The sequence below is a fragment of the Rhinoderma darwinii genome, chromosome 10 (genome assembly GCF_050947455.1).
Source record: "Rhinoderma darwinii isolate aRhiDar2 chromosome 10, aRhiDar2.hap1, whole genome shotgun sequence".
Lineage (NCBI taxonomy): Eukaryota > Metazoa > Chordata > Amphibia > Anura > Rhinodermatidae > Rhinoderma > Rhinoderma darwinii.
This window is the reverse complement of record NC_134696.1, coordinates 56,759,988-56,769,293: the sequence shown is the minus strand read 5'-3', so window position 1 is coordinate 56,769,293 and position 9,306 is coordinate 56,759,988. Positions and strand designations below refer to the sequence as shown.

Genomic DNA, 9,306 nt, shown 5'->3' with positions numbered 1-9,306 from the left:
ACTTACCGAGAACTCCTTGCTTCTGTCTCCAATCCGGCTTCCCAGGATGACGTTTCAGTGTAAGTGACGGCTGCAGCCAATCACAGGCTGCAGCGGTCACATGGACTGCCGCGTCATCCAGGGAGGTCGGGCTGGATGCCGAAAGAGGGACGCGTCACCAAGACAACGGCCGGTAAGTATGAAATTTGTTTACTTTCACTAGGGAAAGTGCTGTCCCTTCTCTCTATCCTGCACTGATAGAGAGAAGGGAAGCACTTTTTCCGCAGTCCGCAGCAGCTAGTCCGCATCAATTTACTGCACATTTTGGGCAGATCCGCAGCGTAATCCGCAATGCGGATTATGTGCGGCATTGATGCGGACACTTGCGGAGAAAATCCGCCACGTGGGGGCATGCCCTTAAAGGTAATGTGTCGCTAGAATTTTTTTTTTTTTAGTTAAACAGTTAGTGTATAAATGATTAAACATTGTTCTAATTTTTTTATTTTTTTCACGAGTCAGGAAATTTTATAAATTAGATTCTAATTTATAACATTTCCCAGTGCTGGTCACTAGATGGAGCAATTCCCAAAATTGCAGCGATGGCATGTGGTAAAGCAACCACATTGCTTTATGCTGCAAAATTTGAGAAAACGCACTCGCTCTAGTGAGCTCACAGAATCCCCCCTCCCTTATCCTGGATAGTACCAGGAGAAAGGTGGGGATTGAACGGTCAAACCTCCTACACTGTTTGTCGCCATTTTTTGAGCGAACACACAGTGTAGTAGGTTTACATACAGTGGTAATCACACACTAAAACACGTACATACACAGAAATAACTTACCTGCTCCTGCCGCCGCCGCTCCCGCCGCTCCCTCCGCTCCAAGTGCTTGCATTAGAACACAAGTCCGGAACCCGCGACCGGAAGTAGTAATCTTTCTGTCCGGCCGCGCCTTCCGGTCCACAAGAAAATGGCGCCGGACGTCGCTCGGCTGAAGACCTTCCATTTGGACTGTGTGGGAGCGGCGCATGCGCCGTTCCCACACAGACGGCGTACAGCATAGTGAATGGAACGGGTCCCGTTCACATTCACTATGGGGCTGTATGTGCCGTATTCCATGTCTGTATGTGTCGTTAATCGACACATACAGAGATGAAAAAAAAAATGACAGCCCCCATAGAGAATAAAAAGTTCAAAAATAAAAAAAAGTAAAACACAAACACAGAAATAATTAAAACATTTTTTAATAAAACACTAAAAGCAAATTGATATAAAAAAAATTTTTTCGCGACACTTGTCCTTTAACTGCATTATTTGCAAAAACAACACCTAAGGATTAACAGAGAGACAAACCTTGCCCTACCATGTTCCTGCGTCTATAAAACCCTGCCTACACCAGGACAGCCGCCCTGGTAAGGACAACCCCACTCAGGAACCTTATTTCGTAACCCTAACTAGTCCCTAATAATATGATAATTTTATGTTGCAATAAATGGCCAATGACAACAATAATGGTGTTCTGATACCAAAAACAATAACCAATTCTAAGCCAAAGATCTACAATTAACACAAGTCCAAATAGTTCAAAGCCACAAATATGCAGTTAATACAAAGCAGAAATTTTTATCCCATGATCCCAACTAGTCAAAAAGTCCCAACGCATTCCCCTATGGCAAGTACCATAGTTCATCAAAGCACACAAGACACAATAATTAATTACTATCCAATGAGACAGTAATTAGACGGATGCCATACAACAAACCAGTGCACAATACCGGCCTAGATAATAAATTGTGGCATGATAAGCCCAAAACTGAAAACTGGTAGGACTTGCACATCCCAAGAAAAGAGGTCACTGACGTTCACCCAATTGATACTATGTCGGGCACGATGGTCGACCACGTCCATGTATTCATTCAATTACAGCAAGCAGAGATTTTGAAAAACATGAGGATTTACATTTCAATATAAACTGAATAAGCTTTATTTGCTGAAACTGAAATATTGCTTTCAATTTTCCTTTTGGTCAACTGTGCGCTGACTTCTTCTAATGGTAATTTGAACTTACAAACATTACAGAGATGTCTTACTGATTTTCAAGGTTTTTCAATCATTCTTTTCAATTTCACTCTGTAGAAGAATACTATTCTTTCACTTTTTATATTTGAAGTAAAGACATACATGAGTCACTTTTATTCTCCACAGCTTGAACTTTGATTTATTAAAAAACTACGAGTGGACAAGATTGTGCAAATGATTTACTAGTATAATATAAATATTTTCTACAATAATAGCTGTTTACTGTTCTTTTAAAATACTTGTATGAGGGCGTGTTCACATCTGCGTTAGGTTTCGTTGATGGGTTCTGTCAAATCTTTCCGTCAGAGGAACCCATCAATGGAAAGGCAAACGGAAACCATAGCTTCCATTTGCATTACTAAATTCATTTCATATCATTAAATAGAACCAGTAAATGCGCCCCGGGTCACAATGTTATCTCAGAGCCCCCACTGTATAAACAGGAAAAAGCACCCCTATTACTAAGTGACCAGCTTAGAGGGATCAGTACATGCACATAAGAAAAGACTAACCAGGCTTAAAGAGGATCTGTCACTAGTTTATTAATTCCCTATCTTCTAACTAATCTAATAGGTGCTATGATGCTCATAACTAAAGTGTACATTTTGTTTTTATTATTTGCAGAGTTATGAGCATTTTTCTAAATATGCCAATTTGGCTATACTTGCCAATGGGAGGTTACTCTTTCTTTTCACTCTGGGCGGTGTAATGTTTTCTGTATGACGCTGTCCAATCTTCATACAGCTTCTCCCCCTTCCCAGCCCAGCAACACAGCCTGATCATATAGTATTTAGTTTCCATTCCTGACTATGTTTTCAACTGGTGATACCTCCAGTTGTTTTACAGCTAGAACTGCGATCCTTGTGCCATATGAAATATTAGAATCTCATCTTTCATATGACACCAGAACCACTATTCTCCACACCTGGAGATATGGCTTTTTGAAGTGATCCCCTTTCCCCGCAGCCTCAGTCTCTCACACTGTGTGAAGCAGCTTCATGCTGATAGGACAGCGTCAAAGGCTGTGCAGTAGCTCAACCTCTGGAAAATCGCTGGTGTTACCTCCCACTTGTCTCATAGAGGCTCATTTGCATATTTAGAGAAAAGCTCATAACTTTTAAAATAATAAACATTTTGGAACACAATTTTCACTAGCATTTTCAGCGTGACAGCACCTATTAGATTAGCTAGGAGATTGGGCATTACTAAACTAGTGACAAATCCTCTTTAAAGGGAAGTTGTCATGATTTTTTATTATTATTATATTGCTTTTAATATAATGTAAACAAAAATTTTATTTATTTGTGTTGTCACTTTCTACTTTTTAATGTATTCATACTTGTCTATGGGGGCTGCCATTTTTTTTTTAATCTCTGTATGCGTCGATTAATGACACATACAGAGATGGAATACGGCAGCTACCATGCATAGGGCACAATGAACGGGAGCCGTCCATTGCTTCTGCTATCTGGCTCTGTACTGCGCAGACGCAGGTCAGAGTCACAAAGCAGAGAAGCTGTTTGTAGGGAGATAGCAGGCGCCATTATGAAGACAAGCTGAACTGCAGGTAAGGTGTGTGTGTCTATGTCTGTCCCTCTCTCTCTCACAGATCCCCGCTCTCGTGACCCTCGACGGGCCCCCCCGACACCCCCGATGGGCCCCCCCTGATGTCCCCCCCGACAGCCCCCCGATGGTCCGCCCACCCGACAGCCCCCCCCACATGACGGCCTCCCCTGACGGGCCTCCCACCCGATGGCCCCCCCCACAACGCCCCACCTGTCGCTAGATGTATTGTCAGTGTGGATGGTGTGCAGAGCGAAGCTTGTCAGATGTGGCAGTACTGAGTGTGTGTGTGTGTGTGTGTGTGTGTGTCTGTGTAACAGAGCTCAGTGTGTGTGTGTCTGTGTAGCAGAGCTGAGTGTGTGTGTCTGTGTAGTAGAGCTGAGTATGTGTGTGTGTGTGTGTGTGTGTGTGTGTGTCTGTGTAGGAGGGCTGAGTGTGTGTGTGTCTGTGTAGCAGAGCTGAGTGTGTGTGTGTGTCTGTGTAGCAGAGCTGAGTGCGTGTGTGTGTGTGTGTGTGTGTGTGTGTAGCAAAGCTGAGTGTGTGTGTCTGTGCAGCACATGTGGCATATGCACGGGCGCCGGTGATCCTTCATAGCCACTTATCAGCTGTTTTGAAGAATCAACGGAAAACACCCCCCATACACACACACACACAATTCCCCCTAAACATGCAACTACGCCACACACAACCCCACCCACTGTTCTTTTTTATGCAACACGTTTTTTAAAAACGCTTGCGTAAAAAACTAACGGCTCGCTTTGCCATTGACCCAACAGGTTTTTTTAAAATGTGTGTGTAAAAAGCGCGTTGTATGTACTAGCAGCGCACTTTACCAATTATGTAAATAAAAAGCGTAAGCAAGCGTTTTTTTATGTGGTTTTTGGCACGTAAAATGCACAAAATTTTTTATCAAATACACGCCGTGTGAACCTGTCAACTGAAAAGTCATTTACTTCACTTTCATCATTCTAAGGGTATGTTCACACGCAAGGTTTTCATCCGTTTTTCGGGCCGTAAACGTCCCGAAAAACGACTTAAAATCGGAAGCAGAACTCCTACAAATGTCTGCCCTCTGGTTTCAATGGGAAATACAGCGTTCTGTTCCGATGGGGCATTTTTTACGCGGCCGTTTTCCAAAAACGGCATGTAAAAAGACGCCCGCCAAAAAGAAGTGCACTTCTTTGGACGTTTTTGGAGCTGTTTTTCATTGACTCTATAGAAAAACAGCTCCAAAAACGGCCGTAAAAAACGACGCCAAAAACGCGAGTTTGATTAAAAAATGGCTGAAAATCAGGAGCTGTTTTCCCTTTGTTTAGTAAGCGTGTGAACAGAGCCTTAGCCTTTTGGTGTATCCTATAGCTTCTGCCAGCTGCAGAATCACACAAAAAATGGCAGCCGGACACTGCTTAGCAATTTGAAGACAACTTTTCCTGGCTTGTAGGGGGGGGGGGGTGAGATTCCCTCTCACATTTACGGCAGCTGTGAGTCAGGTTGCTTTGCCGTATTCACCTTGCTGTAATTCTGGGAAATGCTCCCTCTGGTGGCCAACATAGGAAAACATGACAAATTATTATTTAATTTTTAATACTTTCCACCATGTGGAAGAAAAAAAAAATACAGCAAAAAACTTACAAAATAAGTAACTTACTTTAGAAAAAAAAAAGGGTTTAATTTGCGACACATTCCCTTTAACACAAGCCCAGTAGGATGAGTGCCCCTAGTTACTGGACTTCTATTGAATCCGAAGATACTTATGAAATAAGTATTGGGAGACACCTCTTAATCATTGAATTTAGGTCTTTAATTTAGTCCCATTGCCACAGGTGTATAAAACCTAGCACCTAGCTATGCAGTCGCCTTTACAAATATTTAGGAAAGAATGGGTCATTCTAAGGAGCTCACTGAATTTGAGTGTCTTACAGTGATCAACTGTGAGTAGTATTATTGCATAGTAGAAGAGTTCAGGAACCACAGCAACTCAGCCACGAAGTGGCAGACCACGTAAAGATACAGAGCAGGGTCACCGAGTGCTGAGGCGCATAGGGTATTGCTCAGCGTGATCTCGAGAGGCCACGCTAAGCTAAAACAGTGTGTGTAAAGCAGCCTCGCACTGATTGGGCAGCGTTAGGGGCTGTGAGGTAGCTACACCTCAGGAGAATCACTGGCCACTTGATGCCCACTTGACCAGACAGCGAATGATTAGCATATTTGGCACCCAAACTACCGGGGCCATTTCTCAGGGACTGGGGGGTGGGCTAGATATAAAACAAAAGCACTGCTGGAGTCCAGGAGACGGCGGTAGTAAGGGGAGACTGATGGTTCACTTTTTAGGACCTAGTGATAGGTGATCTGTAATCCCAAAAGGTAAAGGACCAAAATAATGCTAACATATAATATCTCTATCTAGCATGGTACTACGCCCTATATAGTAATATAAGGGTCCTTCCACGTGGGGAAATGTGATGCACCAATGGGGCATTCATTTCAGATGACCTCATCACTTGCTGCACAGAGGAAATTGTTAGCACAGACAAGTATGGACACAGCATATTTTATTATCTGTGTGAACAAGCCCTATGGGTGTTTTGGAAAAAATATATTTCAAGCCTTTTACAAATTAAAGCAGAAGTTTACGCTTCTGTATTTTTATTGGTACAACATCTGTTCCTGGAGAAAACATTAAAAAATGTATATAAAACTGTCTAGCGTTGTCACTAATCCTTTTTACTCAATATATGACAGCTTTAATGAGTGCTATCATTTCCTTGCCTTATATTATCTTGCAATGTGAAATCAAATATACAAGAAACCTCTAAATTGCTCTTCAGAAGTGTCTCTCCTTCTCCCCCTCTTTGTATTTAGGAAGTGTCTTTATCTTACTTCTGTTCTTATTTAATACAAATTTTGAAGTGTTCCATCCATTGCATTTAGAAAATTGTGTCTGAAAAAGATCACAAATACTGGAATGTAAGTCTAATAATATGTGGTTGCACAATACAGACACCTTGTAGTAATTCTCTGTGATCAGTACTATTGCAAACTATCATAGGCATTGCTGTATGGTACTGATATAACAGTACTATTGTGAAAAAACTTTCTAGTATGTCGAGTACAAATGTGTAGGCTTTATTTAATAAATGTTGTGGAGGAACACCAATTTAGTCCATATGTTATGTTGAGTAGCTTCCTGAACGTATTAGGTATCAACAATAGTTAAATACCCTTAAAAAATACATCATCATGACATTAAATATCCCCCACATCATCAAAGTGAAATACAATTATAAGACATAAATAGATCGCCAGTCTAATACCTGTATATCAGTCGATTAGGACACATCTTATCTTGTCAGCGTCTATGGTTCTCCATTACGAATGATCGGAAATCCTAGTAACCTCAATGTCCGGCGTCTGCCGTTACTATGGTTTCACATCGCGATCTCACTCAGGACCGCGCATGCGCATGCATATTGAGATAGGTTACGGAATCGAAACATAATTACCACAGAACCCGTTGTTATAGTAACAACAAGACGCTAACATAGATGATTCCCAAAAAGAGGCATTCTGCGTGTCTTATCAGAGAAATGGTAATCAAAGTGTATTTATTTTACAATATATTTAACAAATGTCCAAAAATGGAATCATTAATATCAGTTTCAATAAAAATTGGACAGAAAAGCCTATAACAATCCTGCACCTATAATTTTTATTTTTCGATAAGACAAGCAGAAAATCCCAAAACAAACAGCAATCCAAAAGACTGATAAGGTTTCTTCAAAGCTTTCTTCACGGATAATTCAAAAAGGGATTCCCCGTATAGTGTAAGTGGCCTAAAAATATAAAAAGGAACACACAAGTAATATTAAAAGCAATATCCAATAATATTACACTCACATGACTCTTGGTCAGGCACTCTATCTTATATCTATTACCGATGACGATGTGGTCAGAACCATGTCCAAAGACACAATCCTAACAGATGCCTGAACTCCCTGTTTAACCCTGTTTAACCCCTTGGGTTCCAGGGTGTCCAGTTCGTAAATCCATTTTGATTCAAGTTTTTTAAGGGTCTTTTCCCTATCACCTCCTCTCCTCATTGGAGCTACCCCATCAATTATTCTAAAACGCAATTATGAAATATTATGTCCGAATTTAATGAAATGTTCTGGAATCGGTAAGTCTACCTTCTTACTCCTAATGGTATTCTTATGCTGGTTAATTCGTGTTCTACCTTCCTGAGTGGTTTCTCCCACATATAACAGTCCACATGGACATTGAATAATATATATGATGAAACTGGAAAGACACGTAAAAAAATTGTTTAATCCCATATATTTTCCCTGTCCTTGGATGTACCATGTTGTTGCCCCACATCTTACTGTTGCAATTGCAACATCCAAGGCAGAGAAAACATCCCTTTTTTTGTCTCTTAGCCCCAGTCAGAGAACCAATGTCCGCACGTACAAGGCGGTCTCTAAGATTAGGGGGTCTACGAAAGGACATAATAGGAGGGTCAATAGGAGAATAGGCCAATAATCCCTAAGGATTTTGGAAATTTTTCTACTCACAGGAGAAAATGTCGATACAAATGGAATTCTCTTAAGTGTTTTCTTATTTAGATTTTTCACAAGTAGATCACTACATTTGCGTTTTTTAACATCATTAGTTGCCCTTTCGATCACAAGTCTAGGATAACATCGACTAAGAAATTTGTTGCACATATTATTAAGTCTATCCTCCACAATATTATCATATGAAACAATTCTTTTGACTCTGAGTAGTTGACTAAATGGAAGGGATTTTACTGTTCCCTGAGGATGACAACTATTATAATGCAACAGATTGTTACAGTCGGTGGGTTTCACATATAAATCGGTAACAAGACGATTGTCCTTCTTAGATACAGTTGTATTGGCCTATTGTCAGTGATACTTTCCCTAAGAATATTGAATTTCAGGACCCTCCTATTATGTCCTTTCGTAGACCCCCTAATCTTAGAGACCGCCTTGTACGTGCGGACATTGGTTCTCTGACTGGGGCTAAGATCCAAATAAAAGGGATGTTTTCCCTGCCTTGGATGTTGCAATTGCAATAGTATGATGTGGGGCAACACCATGGTACATCCAAAGACAGGGAAAATATAGGGGATTAAACAATTTTTTACGTGTCTTTCCAGTTTCATCATATATATCATTCAATGTCCATGTGGACTGTTATATGTGGGAGAAACCACTCAGGAATGTAGAACACGAATTAACCAGCATAAATATACCATTAGGAGTAAGAAGGTAGACTTACCGATTCCAGAACTTTTCATTAAATTCGGACATAATATTTCGCAATTGCGTTTTAGAATAATTGATGGGGTAGCTCCAATGTGGAGAGGAGGGGATAGGGAAAAGACCCTTAAAAAACTTGAATTAAATGGATTTACGAACTGGACACCCTGGAACCCAAGGGGTTAAACAGGGAGTTCAGGACAACGGGCATCTGTTAGGATTGTGTCTTTGGACATGGTTCTGGCCACATCGTCATCGGTAATAGATATAAGATAGAGTGCCTGACCAGGAGTCATGTGAGTGTAATATTATTGGATATTGCTTTTAATATTACTTGTTTGTTCCTTTTTATATTTTTAGTCCACTTACACTATATGGGGAATCACTTTTTGAATTATCCGTGA

The 9,306-nt window shown here is 40.8% G+C and overlaps 1 long non-coding RNA gene across 1 annotated transcript in view; it reads left to right on the top strand.

Moving 5' to 3' along the window:
* The window catches only part of LOC142661463 (uncharacterized), a 307,735-nt gene that overhangs the window by 176,656 nt on the left and 121,773 nt on the right, over positions 1–9,306 (top strand). The gene's annotated exons all lie outside the window — the stretch shown is intronic.